Below are 21,505 nucleotides of genomic sequence, written 5' to 3' on the forward strand. Positions count from 1 at the left end.
CATGGTTTTTTGGTCTTCGGGGAGGAGGGGGAACATGAATATGTGTTTGTTTTTCGAATTTGAGATCTTTCTGCAATGGGCACTTTTCATACTATAAGCAGTTTTTCCTAACAAATGCAAGATTTAACATTGGCTATCTCCGCAAGGAAACATCAGATCTGCTCAACCCATGGTTTTTTGGTCTTCGGGGAGGATGGGGAACATGAATATGTGTTTCTTTTTCGAATTTGAGCTCTTTCTGCAATGGGCACTTTTCATACTATAAGCAGTTTTTCCTAACAAATGCAAGATATAACATGGGCTATCTCCGCAAGGAAACATGAGATCTGCAAACGTTATTGTTTTTTGGTCTTCGGGGAGGATGGGGAACATGTATATGTTTTTGTTTTTCGAATTTGAGCTCTATCTGAAATGAGCACTTTTCATGCTCTAAGCAGTTTTTCCTAACAAATGCAAGATATAACATTGGCTATCTCCGCAAGGAAACATCAGATCTGCACAACTCATGGTTTTTTGGTCTTCGGGGAGGATGGGGAACATGAATATGTGATTGTTTTTCGAATTTGAGCTCTTTCTGCAATGGGCACTTTTCATACTATAAGCAGTTTTTCCTAACAAATGCAAGATATAACATGGGCTATCTCCGCAAGGAAACATGAGATCTGCAAAAGTTATGGTTTTTTGTTCTTCGGGGAGGATGGGGAACATGAATATGTGTTTGTTTTTCGAATTTGACCTCTATCTGAAATGAGCACTTTTCATGCTCTAAGCAGTTTTTCCTAACAAATGCAAGATATAACATTGGCTATCTCCGCAAGGAAACATCAGATCTGCACAACTCATGGTTTTTTGGTCTTCGGGGAGGATGGGGAACATGAATATGTGTTTGTTTTTCGAATTTGAGCTCTTTCTGCAATGGGCACTTTTCATACTATAAGCAGTTTTTCCTAACAAATGCAAGATATAACATGGGCTATCTCCGCAAGGAAACATGAGATCTGCAAAAGTTATGGTTTTTTGTTCTTCGGGGAGGATGGGGAACATGAATATGTGTTTGTTTTTCAAATTTGACCTCTATCTGAAATGGGCACTTTTCATGCTCTAAGCAGTTTTTCCTAACAAATGCAAGATATAACATTGGCTATCTCCGCAAGGAAACATCAGATCTGCACAACTCATGGTTTTTTGGTCTTCGGGGAGGATGGGGAACATGAATATGTTTTTGTTTTTCGAATTTGAGCTCTTTCTGCAATGGGCACTTTTCATACTATAAGCAGTTTTTCCTAACAAATGCAAGATATAACATGGGCTATCTCCGCAAGGAAACATCAGATCTGCACAACTCATGGTTTTTTGGTCTTCGGGGAGGAGGGGGAACATGAATATGTGTTTGTTTTTCGAATTTGAGATCTTTCTGCAATGGGCACTTTTCATACTATAAGCAGTTTTTCCTAACAAATGCAAGATTTAACATTGGCTATCTCCGCAAGGAAACATCAGATCTGCTCAACCCATGGTTTTTTGGTCTTCGGGGAGGATGGGGAACATGAATATGTGTTTCTTTTTCGAATTTGAGCTCTTTCTGCAATGGGCACTTTTCATACTATAAGCAGTTTTTCCTAACAAATGCAAGATATAACATGGGCTATCTCCGCAAGGAAACATGAGATCTGCAAACGTTATTGTTTTTTGGTCTTCGGGGAGGATGGGGAACATGAATATGTTTTTGTTTTTCGAATTTGAGCTCTATCTGAAATGACCACTTTTCATGCTCTAAGCAGTTTTTCCTAACAAATGCAAGATATAACATTGGCTATCTCCGCAAGGAAACATCAGATCTGCACAACTCATTGTTTTTTGGTCTTCGGGGAGGATGGGGAACATGAATATGTGATTGTTTTTCGAATTTGAGCTCTTTCTGCAATGTGCACTTTTCATACTATAAGCAGTTTTTCCTAACAAATGCAAGATATAACATGGGCAATCTCCGCAAGGAAACATGAGATCTGCAAAAGTTATGGTTTTTTGTTCTTCGGGGAGGATGGGGAACATGAATATGTGTTTGTTTTTCGAATTTGACCTCTATCTGAAATGAGCACTTTTCATGCTCTAAGCAGTTTTTCCTAACAAATGCAAGATATAACATTGGCTATCTCCGCAAGGAAACATCAGATCTGCACAACTCATGGTTTTTTGGTCTTCGGGGAGGATGGGGAACATGAATATGTGATTGTTTTTCGAATTTGAGCTCTTTCTGCAATGGGCACTTTTCATACTATAAGCAGTTTTTCCTAACAAATGCAAGATATAACATGGGCTATCTCCGCAAGGAAACATGAGATCTGCAAACGTTATTGTTTTTTGGTCTTCGGGGAGGATGGGGAACATGAATATGTTTTTGTTTTTCGAATTTGAGCTCTATCTGAAATGACCACTTTTCATGCTCTAAGCAGTTTTTCCTAACAAATGCAAGATATAACATTGGCTATCTCCGCAAGGAAACATCAGATCTGCACAACTCATTGTTTTTTGGTCTTCGGGGAGGATGGGGAACATGAATATGTGATTGTTTTTCGAATTTGAGCTCTTTCTGCAATGTGCACTTTTCATACTATAAGCAGTTTTTCCTAACAAATGCAAGATATAACATGGGCAATCTCCGCAAGGAAACATGAGATCTGCAAAAGTTATGGTTTTTTGTTCTTCGGGGAGGATGGGGAACATGAATATGTGTTTGTTTTTCGAATTTGACCTCTATCTGAAATGAGCACTTTTCATGCTCTAAGCAGTTTTTCCTAACAAATGCAAGATATAACATTGGCTATCTCCGCAAGGAAACATCAGATCTGCACAACTCATGGTTTTTTGGTCTTCGGGGAGGATGGGGAACATGAATATGTGATTGTTTTTCGAATTTGAGCTCTTTCTGCAATGGGCACTTTTCATACTATAAGCAGTTTTTCCTAACAAATGCAAGATATAACATGCGCTATCTCCGCAAGGAAACATGAGATCTGCAAAAGTTATGGTTTTTTGTTCTTCGGGGAGGATAGGGAACATGAATATGTGTTTGTTTTTCGAATTTGACCTCTATCTGAAATGAGCACTTTTCATGCTCTAAGCAGTTTTTCCTAACAAATGCAAGATATAACATTGGCTATCTCCGCAAGGAAACATCAGATCTGCACAACTCATGGTTTTTTGGTCTTCGGGGAGGATGGGGAACATGAATATGTGTTTGTTTTTCGAATTTGAGCTCTTTTTGCAATGGGCACTTTTCATGCTATAAGCAGTTTTTCCTAACAAATGCAAGATATAACATTGGCTATCTCCGCAAGGAAACATCAGATCTGCACAACTCATGGTTTTTTGGTCTTCGGGGAGGATGGGGAACATGAATATGTGTTTGTTTTTCGAATTTGAGATCTTTCTGCAATGGGCACTTTTCATACTATAAGCAGTTTTTCCTAACAAATGCAAGCTATTACATTGGCAATCTCCGCAAGGAAACATCAGATCTGCTCAACTCATGGTTTTTTGGTCTTCGGGGAGGAGGGGGAACATGAATATGTGTTTGTTTTTCGAATTTGAGCTCTTTCTGCAATGGGAACTTTTCATACTATAAGCAGTTTTTCCTAACAAATGCAAGATATAACATGGGCTATCTCCGCAAGGAAACATGAGATCTGCAAAAGTTATGGTTTTTTGTTCTTCGGGGAGGATGGGGAACATGAATATGTGTTTGTTTTTCAAATTTGACCTCTATCTGAAATGGGCACTTTTCATGCTCTAAGCAGTTTTTCCTAACAAATGCAAGATATAACATTGGCTATCTCCGCAAGGAAACATCAGATCTGCACAACTCATGGTTTTTTGGTCTTCGGGGAGGATGGGGAACATGAATATGTGTTTCTTTTTCGAATTTGAGCTCTTTCTGCAATGGGCACTTTTCATACTATAAGCAGTTTTTCCTAACAAATGCAAGATATAACATGGGCTATCTCCGCAAGGAAACATGAGATCTGCAAACGTTATTGTTTTTTGGTCTTCGGGGAGGATGGGGAACATGAATATGTTTTTGTTTTTCGAATTTGAGCTCTATCTGAAATGACCACTTTTCATGCTCTAAGCAGTTTTTCCTAACAAATGCAAGATATAACATTGGCTATCTCCGCAAGGAAACATCAGATCTGCACAACTCATTGTTTTTTGGTCTTCGGGGAGGATGGGGAACATGAATATGTGATTGTTTTTCGAATTTGAGCTCTTTCTGCAATGTGCACTTTTCATACTATAAGCAGTTTTTCCTAACAAATGCAAGATATAACATGGGCAATCTCCGCAAGGAAACATGAGATCTGCAAAAGTTATGGTTTTTTGTTCTTCGGGGAGGATGGGGAACATGAATATGTGTTTGTTTTTCGAATTTGACCTCTATCTGAAATGAGCACTTTTCATGCTATAAGCAGTTTTTCCTAACAAATGCAAGATATAACATTGGCTATCTCCGCAAGGAAACATCAGATCTGCACAACTCATGGTTTTTTGGTCTTCGGGGAGGATGGGGAACATGAATATGTGATTGTTTTTCGAATTTGAGATCTTTCTGCAATGGGCACTTTTCATGCTATAAGCAGTTTTTCCTAACAAATGCAAGATATAACATTGGCTATCTCCGCAAGGAAACATCAGATCTGCACAACTCATGGTTTTTTGTTCTTCGGGGAGGCGGGGGAACATGAAAATGTGTTTGTTTTTCGAATTTGACCTCTATCTGAAATGGGCACTTTTCATGCTCTAAGCAGTTTTTCCTAACAAATGCAAGATATAACATTGGCTATCTCCGCAAGGAAACATCAGATCTGCACAACTCATGGTTTTTTGGTCTTCGGGGAGGATGGGGAACATGAATATGTTTTTGTTTTTCGAATTTGAGCTCTTTCTGCAATGGGCACTTTTCATACTATAAGCAGTTTTTCCTAACAAATGCAAGATATAACATGGGCTATCTCCGCAAGGAAACATCAGATCTGCACAACTCATGGTTTTTTGGTCTTCGGGGAGGAGGGGGAACATGAATATGTGTTTGTTTTTCGAATTTGAGATCTTTCTGCAATGGGCACTTTTCATACTATAAGCAGTTTTTCCTAACAAATGCAAGATTTAACATTGGCTATCTCCGCAAGGAAACATCAGATCTGCTCAACCCATGGTTTTTTGGTCTTCGGGGAGGATGGGGAACATGAATATGTGTTTGTTTTTCGAATTTGAGCTCTTTCTGCAATGGGCACTTTTCATACTATAAGCAGTTTTTCCTAACAAATGCAAGATATAACATGGGCTATCTCCGCAAGGAAACATGAGATCTGCAAACGTTATTGTTTTTTGGTCTTCGGGGAGGATGGGGAACATGAATATGTTTTTGTTTTTCGAATTTGAGCTCTATCTGAAATGACGACTTTTCATGCTCTAAGCAGTTTTTCCTAACAAATGCAAGATATAACATTGGCTATCTCTGCAAGGAAACATCAGATCTGCACAACTCATTGTTTTTTGGTCTTCGGGGAGGATGGGGAACATGAATATGTGATTGTTTTTCGAATTTGAGCTCTTTCTGCAATGGGCACTTTTCATACTATAAGCAGTTTTTCCTAACAAATGCAAGATATAACATGGGCTATCTCCGCAAGGAAACATGAGATCTGCAAAAGTTATGGTTTTTTGTTCTTCGGGGAGGATGGGGAACATGAATATGTGTTTGTTTTTCGAATTTGACCTCTATCTGAAATGAGCACTTTTCATGCTCTAAGCAGTTTTTCCTAACAAATGCAAGATATAACATTGGCTATCTCCGCAAGGAAACATCAGATCTGCACAACTCATGGTTTTTTGGTCTTCGGGGAGGATGGGGAACATGAATATGTGTTTGTTTTTCGAATTTGAGCTCTTTCTGCAATGGGCACTTTTCATGCTATAAGCAGTTTTTCCTAACAAATGCAATATATAACATTGGGTATCTCCGCAAGGAAACATCAGATCTGCACAACTCATGGTTTTTTGGTCTTCGGGGAGGATGGGGAACATGAATATGTGTTTGTTTTTCGAATTTGAGCTCTTTCTGCAATGGGCACTTTTCATACTATAAGCAGTTTTTCCTAACAAATGCAAGATATAACATTGGCTATCTCCGCAAGGAAACATGAGATCTGCAAACGTTATGGTTTTTTGGTCTTCGGGGAGGATGGGGAACATGAATATGTGTTTGTTTTTCGAATTTGAGATCTTTCTGCAATGGGCACTTTTTATACTATAAGCAGTTTTTCCTAACAAATGCAAGCTATTACATTGGCAATCTCCGCAAGGAAACATCAGATCTGCTCAACTCATGGTTTTTTGGTCTTCGGGGAGGAGGGGGAACATGAATATGTGTTTGTTTTTCGAATTTGAGCTCTTTCTGCAATGGGCACTTTTCATACTATAAGCAGTTTTTCCTAACAAATGCAAGATATAACATTGGCTATCTCCGCAAGGAAACATCAGATCTGCACAACTCATGGTTTTTTGGTCTTCGGGGAGGAGGGGGAACATGAATATGTGTTTGTTTTTCGAATTTGAGATCTTTCTGCAATGGGCACTTTTCATACTATAAGCAGTTTTTCCTAACAAATGCAAGATTTAACATTGGCTATCTCCGCAAGGAAACATCAGATCTGCTCAACCCATGGTTTTTTGGTCTTCGGGGAGTATGGGGAACATGAATATGTGTTTCTTTTTCGAATTTGAGCTCTTTCTGCAATGGGCACTTTTCATACTATAAGCAGTTTTTCCTAACAAATGCAAGATATAACATGGGCTATCTCCGCAAGGAAACATGAGATCTGCAAACGTTATTGTTTTTTGGTCTTCGGGGAGGATGGGGAACATGAATATGTTTTTGTTTTTCGAATTTGAGCTCTATCTGAAATGAGCACTTTTCATGCTCTAAGCAGTTTTTCCTAACAAATGCAAGATATAACATGGGCTATCTCCGCAAGGAAACATGAGATCTGCAAAAGTTATTGTTTTTTGTTCTTCGGGGAGGATGGGGAACATGAATATGTGTTTGTTTTTCGAATTTGAGCTCTTTCTGCAATGGGCACTTTTCATACTATAAGCAGTTTTTCCTAACAAATGCAAGATATAACATTGGCTATCTCCGCAAGGAAACATCAGATCTGCACAACTCATGGTTTTTTGGTCTTCGGGGAGGAGGGGGAACATGAATATGTGTTTGTTTTTCGAATTTGAGATCTTTCTGCAATGGGCACTTTTCATACTATAAGCAGTTTTTCCTAACAAATGCAAGATTTAACATTGGCTATCTCCGCAAGGAAACATCAGATCTGCTCAACCCATGGTTTTTTGGTCTTCGGGGAGGATGGGGAACATGAATATGTGTTTCTTTTTCGAATTTGAGCTCTTTCTGCAATGGGCACTTTTCATACTATAAGCAGTTTTTCCTAACAAATGCAAGATATAACATGGGCTATCTCCGCAAGGAAACATGAGATCTGCAAACGTTATTGTTTTTTGGTCTTCGGGGAGGATGGGGAACATGAATATGTTTTTGTTTTTCGAATTTGAGCTCTATCTGAAATGAGCACTTTTCATGCTCTAAGCAGTTTTTCCTAACAAATGCAAGATATAACATTGGCTATCTCCGCAAGGAAACATCAGATCTGCACAACTCATGGTTTTTTGGTCTTCGGGGAGGATGGGGAACATGAATATGTGATTGTTTTTCGAATTTGAGCTCTTTCTGCAATGGGCACTTTTCATACTATAAGCAGTTTTTCCTAACAAATGCAAGATATAACATGGGCTATCTCCGCAAGGAAACATGAGATCTGCAAACGTTATTGTTTTTTGGTCTTCGGGGAGGATGGGGAACATGAATATGTTTTTGTTTTTCGAATTTGAGCTCTATCTGAAATGAGCACTTTTCATGCTCTAAGCAGTTTTTCCTAACAAATGCAAGATATAACATTGGCTATCTCCGCAAGGAAACATCAGATCTGCACAACTCATGGTTTTTTGGTCTTCGGGGAGGATGGGGAACATGAATATGTGTTTGTTTTTCGAATTTGAGATCTTTCTGCAATGGGCACTTTTCATACTATAAGCAGTTTTTCCTAACAAATGCAAGCTATTACATTGGCAATCTCCGCAAGGAAACATCAGATCTGCTCAACTCATGGTTTTTTGGTCTTCGGGGAGGAGGGGGAACATGAATATGTGTTTCTTTTTCGAATTTGAGCTCTTTCTGCAATGGGCACTTTTCATACTATAAGCAGTTTTTCCTAACAAATGCAAGATATAACATGGGCTATCTCCGCAAGGAAACATGAGATCTGCAAACGTTATGGTTTTTTGGTCTTCGGGGAGGATGGGGAACATGAATATGTGATTGTTTTTCGAATTTGAGCTCTTTCTGCAATGGGCACTTTTCATACTATAAGCAGTTTTTCCTAACAAATGCAAGATATAACATGGGCTATCTCCGCAAGGAAACATGAGATCTGCAAAGGTTATGGTTTTTTGTTCTTCGGGTAGGATGGGGAACATGAATATGTGTTTGTTTTTCGAATTTGAGCTCTATCTGAAATGAGCACTTTTCATGCTCTAAGCAGTTTTTCCTAACAAATGCAAAATATAACATTGGCTATCTCCGCAAGGAAACATCAGATAATGCACAACTCATGGTTTTTTGGTCTTCGGGGAGGATGGGGAACATGAATATGTGATTGTTTTTCGAATTTGAGATCTTTCTGCAATGGGCACTTTTCATGCTATAAGCAGTTTTTCCTAACAAATGCAAGATATAACATTGGCTATCTCCGCAAGGAAACATCAGATCTGCACAACTCATGGTTTTTTGTTCTTCGGGGAGGCGGGGGAACATGAAAATGTGTTTGTTTTTCGAATTTGACCTCTATCTGAAATGGGCACTTTTCATGCTATAAGCAGTTTTTCCTAACAAATGCAAGATATAACATGGGCTATCTCCGCAAGGAAACATGAGATCTGCAAAAGTTATGTTTTTTTGTTCTTCGGGGAGGATGGGGAACATGAATATGTGTTTGTTTTTCGAATTTGACCTCTATCTGAAATGAGCACTTTTACTGCTCTAAGCAGTTTTTCCTAACAAATGCAAGATATAACATTGGCTATCTCCGCAAGGAAACATCAGATCTGCACAACTCATGGTTTTTTGGTCTTCGGGGAGGATGGGGAACATGAATATGTTTTTGTTTTTCGAATTTGAGCTCTTTCTGCAATGGGCACTTTTCATACTATAAGCAGTTTTTCCTAACAAATGCAAGATATAACATGGGCTATCTCCGCAAGGAAACATCAGATCTGCACAACTCATGGTTTTTTGGTCTTCGGGGAGGAGGGGGAACATGAATATGTGTTTGTTTTTAGAATTTGAGATCTTTCTGCAATGGGCACTTTTCATACTATAAGCAGTTTTTCCTAACAAATGCAAGATTTAACATTGGCTATCTCCGCAAGGAAACATCAGATCTGCTCAACCCATGGTTTTTTGGTCTTCGGGGAGGATGGGGAACATGAATATGTGTTTCTTTTTCGAATTTGAGCTCTTTCTGCAATGGGCACTTTTCATACTATAAGCAGTTTTTCCTAACAAATGCAAGATATAACATGGGCTATCTCCGCAAGGAAACATGAGATCTGCAAACGTTATTGTTTTTTGGTCTTCGGGGAGGATGGGGAACATGAATATGTTTTTGTTTTTCGAATTTGAGCTCTATCTGAAATGACCACTTTTCATGCTCTAAGCAGTTTTTCCTAACAAATGCAAGATATAACATTGGCTATCTCCGCAAGGAAACATCAGATCTGCACAACTCATGGTTTTTTGGTCTTCGGGGAGGATGGGGAACATGAATATGTGATTGTTTTTCGAATTTGAGCTCTTTCTGCAATGGGCACTTTTCATACTATAAGCAGTTTTTCCTAACAAATGCAAGATATAACATGGGCTATCTCCGCAAGGAAACATGAGATCTGCAAAAGTTATGGTTTTTTGTTCTTCGGGGAGGATGGGGAACATGAATATGTGTTTGTTTTTCGAATTTGACCTCTATCTGAAATGAGCACTTTTCATGCTCTAAGCAGTTTTTCCTAACAAATGCAAGATATAACATTGGCTATCTCCGCAAGGAAACATCAGATCTGCACAACTCATGGTTTTTTGGTCTTCGGGGAGGATGGGGAACATGAATATGTGATTGTTTTTCGAATTTGAGCTCTTTCTGCAATGGGCACTTTTCATACTATAAGCAGTTTTTCCTAACAAATGCAAGATATAACATTGGCTATCTCCGCAAGGAAACATGAGATCTGCAAAAGTTATGGTTTTTTGTTCTTCGGGGAGGATGGGGAACATGAATATGTGTTTGTTTTACGAATTTGACCTCTATCTGAAATGAGCACTTTTCATGCTCTAAGCAGTTTTTCCTAACAAATGCAAGATATAACATTGGCTATCTCCGCAAGGAAACATCAGATCTGCACAACTCATGGTTTTTTGGTCTTCGGGGAGGATGGGGATCATGAATATGTGTTTGTTTTTCGAATTTGAGCTCTTTCTGCAATGGGCACTTTTCATGCTATAAGCAGTTTTTCCTAACAAATGCAAGATATAACATTGGCTATCTCCGCAAGGAAACATCAGATCTGCACAACTCATGGTTTTTTGGTCTTCGGGGAGGATGGGGAACATGAATATGTGTTTGTTTTTCGAATTTTAGATCTTTCTGCAATGGGCACTTTTCATACTATAAGCAGTTTTTCCTAACAAATGCAAGCTATTACATTGGCAATCTCCGCAAGGAAACATCAGATCTGCTCAACTCATGGTTTTTTGGTCTTCGGGGAGGAGGGGGAACATGAATATGTGTTTGTTTTTCGAATTTGAGCTCTTTCTGCAATGGGCACTTTTCATACTATAAGCAGTTTTTCCTAACAAATGCAAGATATAACATGGGCTATCTCCGCAAGGAAACATGAGATCTGCAAACGTTATTGTTTTTTGGTCTTCGGGGAGGATGGGGAACATGAATATGTTTTTGTTTTTCGAATTTGAGCTCTATCTGAAATGAGCACTTTTCATGCTCTAAGCAGTTTTTCCTAACAAATGCAAGATATAACATTGGCTATCTCCGCAAGGAAACATCAGATCTGCACAACTCATGGTTTTTTGGTCTTCGGGGAGGATGGGGAACATGAATATGTGATTGTTTTTCGAATTTGAGCTCTTTCTGCAATGGGCACTTTTCATACTATAAGCAGTTTTTCCTAACAAATGCAAGATATAACATGGGCTATCTCCGCAAGGAAACATGAGATCTGCAAAAGTTATGGTTTTTTGTTCTTCGGGGAGGATGGGGAACATGAATATGTGTTTGTTTTTCGAATTTGAGCTCCATCTGAAATGAGCACTTTTCATGCTCTAAGCAGTTTTTCCTAACAAATGCAAAATATAACATTGGCTATCTCCGCAAGGAAACATCAGATAATGCACAACTCATGGTTTTTTGGTCTTCGGGGAGGATGGGGAACATGAATATGTGATTGTTTTTCGAATTTGAGATCTTTCTGCAATGGGCACTTTTCATGCTATAAGCAGTTTTTCCTAACAAATGCAAGATATAACATTGGCTATCTCCGCAAGGAAACATCAGATCTGCACAACTCATGGTTTTTTGTTCTTCGGGGAGGCGGGGGAACATGAAAATGTGTTTGTTTTTCGAATTTGACCTCTATCTGAAATGGGCACTTTTCATGCTATAAGCAGTTTTTCCTAACAAATGCAAGATATAACATGGGCTATCTCCGCAAGGAAACATGAGATCTGCAAAAGTTATGTTTTTTGGTCTTCGGGGAGGATGGGGAACATGAATATGTGATTGTTTTTCGAATTTGAGCTCTTTCTGCAATGGGCACTTTTCATACTATAAGCAGTTTTTCCTAACAAATGCAAGATATAACATGGGCTATCTCCGCAAGGAAACATGAGATCTGCAAAAGTTATGGTTTTTTGTTCTTCGGGGAGGATGGGGAACATGAATATGTGTTTGTTTTTCGAATTTGACCTCTATCTGAAATGAGCACTTTTCATGCTCTAAGCAGTTTTTCCTAACAAATGCAAGATATAACATTGGCTATCTCCGCAAGGAAACATCAGATCTGCACAACTCATGGTTTTTTGGTCTTCGGGGAGGATGGGGATCATGAATATGTGTTTGTTTTTCGAATTTGAGCTCTTTCTGCAATGGGCACTTTTCATGCTATAAGCAGTTTTTCCTAACAAATGCAAGATATAACATTGGCTATCTCCGCAAGGAAACATCAGATCTGCACAACTCATGGTTTTTTGGTCTTCGGGGAGGATGGGGAACATGAATATGTGTTTGTTTTTCGAATTTGAGATCTTTCTGCAATGGGCACTTTTCATACTATAAGCAGTTTTTCCTAACAAATGCAAGCTATTACATTGGCAATCTCCGCAAGGAAACATCAGATCTGCTCAACTCATGGTTTTTTGGTCTTCGGGGAGGAGGGGGAACATGAATATGTGTTTGTTTTTCGAATTTGAGCTCTTTCTGCAATGGGCACTTTTCATACTATAAGCAGTTTTTCCTAACAAATGCAAGATATAACATGGGCTATCTCCGCAAGGAAACATGAGATCTGCAAACGTTATGGTTTTTTGGTCTTCGGGGAGGATGGGGAACATGAATATGTTTTTGTTTTTCGAATTTGAGCTCTATCTGAAATGAGCACTTTTCATGCTCTAAGCAGTTTTTCCTAACAAATGCAAGATATAACATTGGCTATCTCCGCAAGGAAACATCAGATCTGCACAACTCATGGTTTTTTGGTCTTCGGGGAGGATGGGGAACATGAATATGTGATTGTTTTTCGAATTTGAGCTCTTTCTGCAATGGGCACTTTTCATACTATAAGCAGTTTTTCCTAACAAATGCAAGATATAACATGGGCTATCTCCGCAAGGAAACATGAGATCTGCAAAAGTTATGGTTTTTTGTTCTTCAGGGAGGATGGGGAACATGAATATGTGTTTGTTTTTCGAATTTGAGCTCTATCTGAAATGAGCACTTTTCATGCTCTAAGCAGTTTTTCCTAACAAATGCAAAATATAACATTGGCTATCTCCGCAAGGAAACATCAGATAATGCACAACTCATGGTTTTTTGGTCTTCGGGGAGGATGGGGAACATGAATATGTGATTGTTTTTCGAATTTGAGATCTTTCTGCAATGGGCACTTTTCATGCTATAAGCAGTTTTTCCTAACAAATGCAAGATATAACATTGGCTATCTCCGCAAGGAAACATCAGATCTGCACAACTCATGGTTTTTTGTTCTTCGGGGAGGCGGGGGAACATGAAAATGTGTTTGTTTTTCGAATTTGACCTCTATCTGAAATGGGCACTTTTCATGCTATAAGCAGTTTTTCCTAACAAATGCAAGATATAACATGGGCTATCTCCGCAAGGAAACATGAGATCTGCAAAAGTTATGTTTTTTTGTTCTTCGGGGAGGATGGGGAACATGAATATGTGTTTGTTTTTCGAATTTGACCTCTATCTGAAATGAGCACTTTTCATGCTCTAAGCAGTTTTTCCTAACAAATGCAAGATATAACATTGGCTATCTCCGCAAGGAAACATCAGATCTGCACAACTCATGGTTTTTTGGTCTTCGGGGAGGATGGGGAACATGAATATGTTTTTGTTTTTCGAATTTGAGCTCTTTCTGCAATGGGCACTTTTCATACTATAAGCAGTTTTTCCTAACAAATGCAAGATATAACATGGGCTATCTCCGCAAGGAAACATCAGATCTGCACAACTCATGGTTTTTTGGTCTTCGGGGAGGAGGGGGAACATGAATATGTGTTTGTTTTTCGAATTTGAGCTCTTTCTGCAATGGGCACTTTTCATACTATAAGCAGTTTTTCCTAACAAATGCAAGATTTAACATTGGCTATCTCCGCAAGGAAACATCAGATCTGCTCAACCCATGGTTTTTTGGTCTTCGGGGAGGATGGGGAACATGAATATGTGTTTCTTTTTCGAATTTGAGCTCTTTCTGCAATGGGCACTTTTCATACTGTAAGCAGTTTTTCCTAACAAATGCAAGATATAACATGGGCTATCTCCGCAAGGAAACATGAGATCTGCAAACGTTATTGTTTTTTGGTCTTCGGGGAGGATGGGGAACATGAATATGTTTTTGTTTTTCAAATTTGAGCTCTATCTGAAATGACCACTTTTCATGCTCTAAGCAGTTTTTCCTAACAAATGCAAGATATAACATGGGCTATCTCCGCAAGGAAACATGAGATCTGCAAAAGTTATGGTTTTTTGTTCTTCGGGGAGGATGGGGAACATGAATATGTGTTTGTTTTTCGAATTTGACCTCTATCTGAAATGAGCACTTTTCATGCTCTAAGCAGTTTTTCCTAACAAATGCAAGATATAACATTGGCTATCTCCGCAAGAAAACATCAGATCTGCACAACTCATGGTTTTTTGGTCTTCGGGGAGGATGGGGAACATGAATATCTGTTTGTTTTTCGAATTTGAGCTCTTTCTGCAATGGGCACTTTTCATGCTATAAGCAGTTTTTCCTAACAAAGGCAATATATAACATTGGCTATCACCGCAAGGAAACATCAGATCTGCACAACTCATGGTTTTTTGGTCTTCGGGGAGGATGGGGAACATGAATATGTGTTTGTTTTTCGAATTTGAGATCTTTCTGCAATGGGCACTTTTCATACTATAAGCAGTTTTTCCTAACAAATGCAAGCTATTACATTGGCAATCTCCGCAAGGAAACATCAGATCTGCTCAACTCATGGTTTTTTGGTCTTCGGGGAGGAGGGGGAACATGAATATGTGTTTGTTTTTCGAATTTGAGCTCTTTCTGCAATGGGCACTTTTCATACTATAAGCAGTTTTTCCTAACAAATGCAAGATATAACATGGGCTATCTCCGCAAGGAAACATGAGATCTGCAAACGTTATGGTTTTTTGGTCTTCGGGGAGGATGGGGAACATGAATATGTTTTTGTTTTTCGAATTTGAGCTCTATCTGAAATGAGCACTTTTCATGCTCTAAGCAGTTTTTCCTAACAAATGCAAGATATAACATTGGCTATCTCCGCAAGGAAACATCAGATCTGCACAACTCATGGTTTTTTGGTCTTCGGGGAGGATGGGGAACATGAATATGTGATTGTTTTTCGAATTTGAGCTCTTTCTGCAATGGGCACTTTTCATGCTATAAGCAGTTTTTCCTAACAAAGGCAAGATATAACATTGGCTATCTCCGCAAGGAAACATCAGATCTGCACAACTCATGGTTTTTTGGTCTTCGGGGAGGATGGGGAACATGAATATGTGTTTGTTTTTCGAATTTGAGATCTTTCTGCAATGGGCACTTTTCATACTATAAGCAGTTTTTCCTAACAAATGCAAGCTATTACATTGGCAATCTCCGCAAGGAAACATCAGATCTGCTCAACTCATGGTTTTTTGGTCTTCGGGGAGGAGGGGGAACATGAATATGTGTTTGTTTTTCGAATTTGAGCTCTTTCTGCAATGGGCACTTTTCATACTATAAGCAGTTTTTCCTAACAAATGCAAGATATAACATTGGCTATCTCCGCAAGGAAACATCAGATCTGCACAACTCATGGTTTTTTGGTCTTCGGGGAGGATGGGGAACATGAATATGTGATTGTTTTTCGAATTTGAGCTCTTTCTGCAATGGGCACTTTTCATACTATAAGCAGTTTTTCCTAACAAATGCAAGATATAACATTGGCTATCTCCGCAAGGAAACATGAGATCTGCAAAAGTTATGGTTTTTTGTTCTTCGGGGAGGATGGGGAACATGAATATGTGTTTGTTTTTCGAATTTGACCTCTATCTGAAATGAGCACTTTTCATGCTCTAAGCAGTTTTTCCTAACAAATGCAAGATATAACATTGGCTATCTCCGCAAGGAAACATCAGATCTGCACAACTCATGGTTTTTTGGTCTTCGGGGAGGATGGGGAACATGAATATGTGATTGTTTTTCGAATTTGAGCTCTTTCTGCAATGGGCACTTTTCATGCTATAAGCAGTTTTTCCTAACAAATGCAAGCTATTACATTGGCAATCTCCTCAAGGAAACATCAGATCTGCTCAACTCATGGTTTTTTGGTCTTCGGGGAGGATGGGGAACATGAATATGTGTTTGTTTTTCGAATTTGAGATCTTTCTGCAATGGGCACTTTTCATACTATAAGCAGTTTTTCCTAACAAATGCAAGCTATTACATTGGCAATCTCCGCAAGGAAACATCAGATCTGCTCAACTCATGGTTTTTTGGTCTTCGGGGAGGAGGGGGAACATGAATATGTGTTTGTTTTTCGAATTTGAGCTCTTTCTGCAATGGGCACTTTTCATACTATAAGCAGTTTTTCCTAACAAATGCAAGATATAACATTGGCTATCTCCGCAAGGAAACATCAGATCTGCTCAACTCATGGTTTTTTGTTCTTCGGGGAGGATGGGGAACATGAATATGTGTTTGTTTTTCGAATTTGACCTCTATCTGAAATGAGCACTTTTCATGCTCTAAGCAGTTTTTCCTAACAAATGCAAGATATAACATTGGCTATCTCCACAAGGAAACATCAGATCTGCACAACTCATGGTTTTTTGGTCTTCGGGGAGGATGGGGAACATGAATATGTGATTGTTTTTCGAATTTGAGCTCTTTCTGCAATGGGCACTTTTCATGCTATAAGCAGTTTTTCCTAACAAATGCAAGATATAACATTGGCTATCTCCGCAAGGAAACATCAGATCTGCACAACTCATGGTTTTTTGGTCTTCGGGGAGGATGGGGAACATGAATATGTGTTTGTTTTTCGAATTTGAGATCTTTCTGCAATGGGCACTTTTCATACTATAAGCAGTTTTTCCTAACAAATGCAAGCTATTACATTGGCAATCTCCGCAAGGAAACATCAGATCTGCTCAACTCATGGTTTTTTGGTCTTCGGGGAGGATGGGGAACATGAATATGTGTTTGTTTTTCGAATTTGAGATCTTTCTGCAATGGGCACTTTTCATACTATAAGCAGTTTTTCCTAACAAATGCAAGCTATTACATTGGCAATCTCCGCAAGGAAACATCAGATCTGCTCAACTCATGGTTTTTTGGTCTTCGGGGAGGATGGGGAACATGAATATGTGTTTGTTTTTCGAATTTGAGCTCTTTCTGCAATGGGCACTTTTCATACTATAAGCAGTTTTTCCTAACAAATGCAAGCTATTACATTGGCAATCTCCGCAAGGAAACATCAGATCTGCTCAACTCATGGTTTTTTGGTCTTCGGGGAGGAGGGGGAACATGAATATGTGTTTGTTTTTCGAATTTGAGCTCTTTCTGCAATGGGCACTTTTCATACTATAAGCAGTTTTTCCTAACAAATGCAAGATATAACATTGGCTATCTCCGCAAGGAAACATCAGATCTGCACAACTCATGGTTTTTTGGTCTTCGGGGAGGATGGGGAACATGAATATGTGATTGTTTTTCGAATTTGAGCTCTTTCTGCAATTTGCACTTTTCATGCTATAAGCAGTTTTTCCTAACAAATGCAAGATATAACATTGGCTATCTCCGCAAGGAAACATCAGATCTGCACAACTCATGGTTTTTTGGTCTTCGGGGAGGATGGGGAACATGAATATGTGTTTGTTTTTCGAATTTGAGATCTTTCTGCAATGGGCACTTTTCATACTATAAGCAGTTTTTCCTAACAAATGCAAGCTATTACATTGGCAATCTCCGCAAGGAAACATCAGATCTGCTCAACTCATGGTTTTTTGGTCTTCGGGGAGGAGGGGGAACATGAATATGTGTTTGTTTTTCGAATTTGAGCTCTTTCTGCAATGGGCACTTTTCATACTATAAGCAGTTTTTCCTAACAAATGCAAGATATAACATGGGCTATCTCCGCAAGGAAACATGAGATCTGCAAACGTTATGGTTTTTTGGTCTTCGGGGAGGATGGGGAACATGAATATGTTTTTGTTTTTCGAATTTGAGCTCTATCTGAAATGAGCACTTTTCATGCTCTAAGCAGTTTTTCCTAACAAATGCAAGATATAACATTGGCTATCTCCGCAAGGAAACATCAGATCTGCACAACTCATGGTTTTTTGGTCTTCGGGGAGGATGGGGAACATGAATATGTGTTTGTTTTTCGAATTTGAGATCTTTCTGCAATGGGCACTTTTCATACTATAAGCAGTTTTTCCTAACAAATGCAAGATATAACATGGGCTATCTCCGCAAGGAAACATGAGATCTGCAAACGTTATGGTTTTTTGGTCTTCGGGGAGGATGGGGAACATGAATATGTTTTTGTTTTTCGAATTTGAGCTCTATCTGAAATGAGCACTTTTCATGCTCTAAGCAGTTTTTCCTAACAAATGCAAGATATAACATTGGCTATCTCCGCAAGGAAACATCAGATCTGCACAACTCATGGTTTTTTGGTCTTCGGGGAGGATGGGGAACATGAATATGTGATTGTTTTTCGAATTTGAGCTCTTTCTGCAATGAGCACTTTTCATACTATAAGCAGTTTTTCCTAACAAATGCAAGATATAACATGGGCTATCTCCGCAAGGAAACATGAGATCTGCAAAAGTTATGGTTTTTTGTTCTTCGGGGAGGAGGGGGAACATGAATATGTGATTGTTTTTCGAATTTGAGATCTTTCTGCAATGGGCACTTTTCATGCTATAAGCAGTTTTTCCTAACAAATGCAAGATATAACATGGGCTATCTCCGCAAGGAAACATGAGATCTGCAAACGTTATTGTTTTTTGGTCTTCGGGGAGGATGGGGAACATGAATATGTTTTTGTTTTTCGAATTTGAGCTCTATCTGAAATGAGCACTTTTCATGCTCTAAGCAGTTTTTCCTAACAAATGCAAGATATAACATTGGCTATCTCCGCAAGGAAACATCAGATCTGCACAACTCATGGTTTTTTGGTCTTCGGGGAGGATGGGGAACATGAATATGTGATTGTTTTTCGAATTTGAGCTCTTTCTGCAATGGGCACTTTTCATACTATAAGCAGTTTTTCCTAACAAATGCAAGATATAACATGGGCTATCTCCGCAAGGAAACATGAGATCTGCAAAAGTTATGGTTTTTTGTTCTTCGGGGAGCATGGGGAACATGAATATGTGTTTGTTTTTCGAATTTGACCTCTATCTGAAATGAGCACTTTTCATGCTCTAAGCAGTTTTTCCTAACAAATGCAAGATATAACATTGGCTATCTCCGCAAGGAAACATCAGATCTGCACAACTCATGGTTTTTTGGTCTTCGGGGAGGATGGGGAACATGAATATGTGTTTGTTTTTCGAAATTGAGCTCTTTCTGCAATGGGCACTTTTCATGCTATAAGCAGTTTTTCCTAACAAATGCAAGATATAACATTGGCTATCTCCGCAAGGAAACATCAGATCTGCACAACTCATGGTTTTTTGGTCTTCGGGGAGGATGGGGAACATGAATATGTGATTGTTTTTCGAATTTGAGATCTTTCTGCAATGGGCACTTTTCATGCTATAAGCAGTTTTTCCTAACAAATGCAAGATATAACATTGGCTATCTCCGCAAGGAAACATGAGATCTGCAAAAGTTATGGTTTTTTGTTCTTCGGGGAGGATGGGGAACATGAATATGTGATTGTTTTTCGAATTTGAGCTCTTTCTGCAATGGGCACTTTTCATACTATAAGCAGTTTTTCCTAACAAATGCAAGATATAACATGGGCTATCTCCGCAAGGAAACATGAGATCTGCAAAAGTTATGGTTTTTTGTTCTTCGGGGAGGATGGGGAACATGAATATGTGATTGTTTTTCGAATTTGAGATCTTTCTGCAATGGGCACTTTTCATGCTATAAGCAGTTTTTCCTAACAAATGCAAGATATAACATTGGCTATCTCCGCAAGGAAACATCAGATCTGCACAACTCATGGTTTTTTGTTCTTCGGGGAGGCGGGGGAACATGAAAATGTGTTTGTTTTTCGAATTTGACCTCTATCTGAAATGGGCACTTTTCATGCTATAAGCAGTTTTTCCTAACAAATGCAAGATATAACATGGGCTATCTCCGCAAGGAAACATCAGATCTGCACAACTCATGGTTTTTTGGTCTTCGGGGAGGATGGGGAACATGAATATGTTTTTGTTTTTCGAATTTGAGCTCTTTCTGCAATGGGCACTTTTCATACTATAAGCAGTTTTTCCTAACAAATGCAAGATATAACATGGGCTATCTCCGCAAGGAAACATCAGATCTGCACAACTCATGGTTTTTTGGTCTTCGGGGAGGAGGGGGAACATGAATATGTGTGTTTTTCGAATTTGAGCTCTATCTGAAATGACCACTTTTCATGCTCTAAGCAGTTTTTCCTAACAAATGCAAGATATAACATTGGCTATCTCCGCAAGGAAACATCAGATCTGCACAACTCATGGTTTTTTGGTCTTCGGGGAGGATGGGGAACATGAATATGTGATTGTTTTTCGAATTTGAGCTCTTTCTGCAATGGGCACTTTTCATTCTATAAGCAGTTTTTCCTAACAAATGCAAGATATAACATGGGCTATCTCCGCAAGGAAACATGAGATCTGCAAAAGTTATGGTTTTTTGTTCTTCGGGGAGGATGGGGAACATGAATATGTGTTTGTTTTTCGAATTTGACCTCTATCTGAAATGAGCACTTTTCATGCTCTAAGCAGTTTTTCCTAACAAATGCAAGATATAACATTGGCTATCTCCGCAAGGAAACATCAGATCTGCACAACTCATGGTTTTTTGGTCTTCGGGGAGGATGGGGAACATGAATATGTGTTTGTTTTTCGAATTTGAGCTCTTTCTGCAATGGGCACTTTTCATGCTATAAGCAGTTTTTCCTAACAAAGGCAATATATAACATTGGCTATCTCCGCAAGGAAACATCAGATCTGCACAACTCATGGTTTTTTGGTCTTCGGGGAGGATGGGGAACATGAATATGTGTTTGTTTTTCGAATTTGAGATCTTTCTGCAATGGGCACTTTTCATACTATAAGCAGTTTTTCCTAACAAATGCAAGCTATTACATTGGCAATCTCCGCAAGGAAACATCAGATCTGCTCAACTCATGGTTTTTTGGTCTTCGGGGAGGAGGGGGAACATGAATATGTGTTTGTTTTTCGAATTTGAGCTCTTTCTGCAATGGGCACTTTTCATACTATAAGCAGTTTTTCCTAACAAATGCAAGATATAACATTGGCTATCTCCGCAAGGAAACATGAGATCTGCAAAAGTT

Source organism: Vipera ursinii, assembly GCF_947247035.1.
Source record: "Vipera ursinii genome assembly, chromosome: 15".
Lineage (NCBI taxonomy): Eukaryota > Metazoa > Chordata > Lepidosauria > Squamata > Viperidae > Vipera > Vipera ursinii.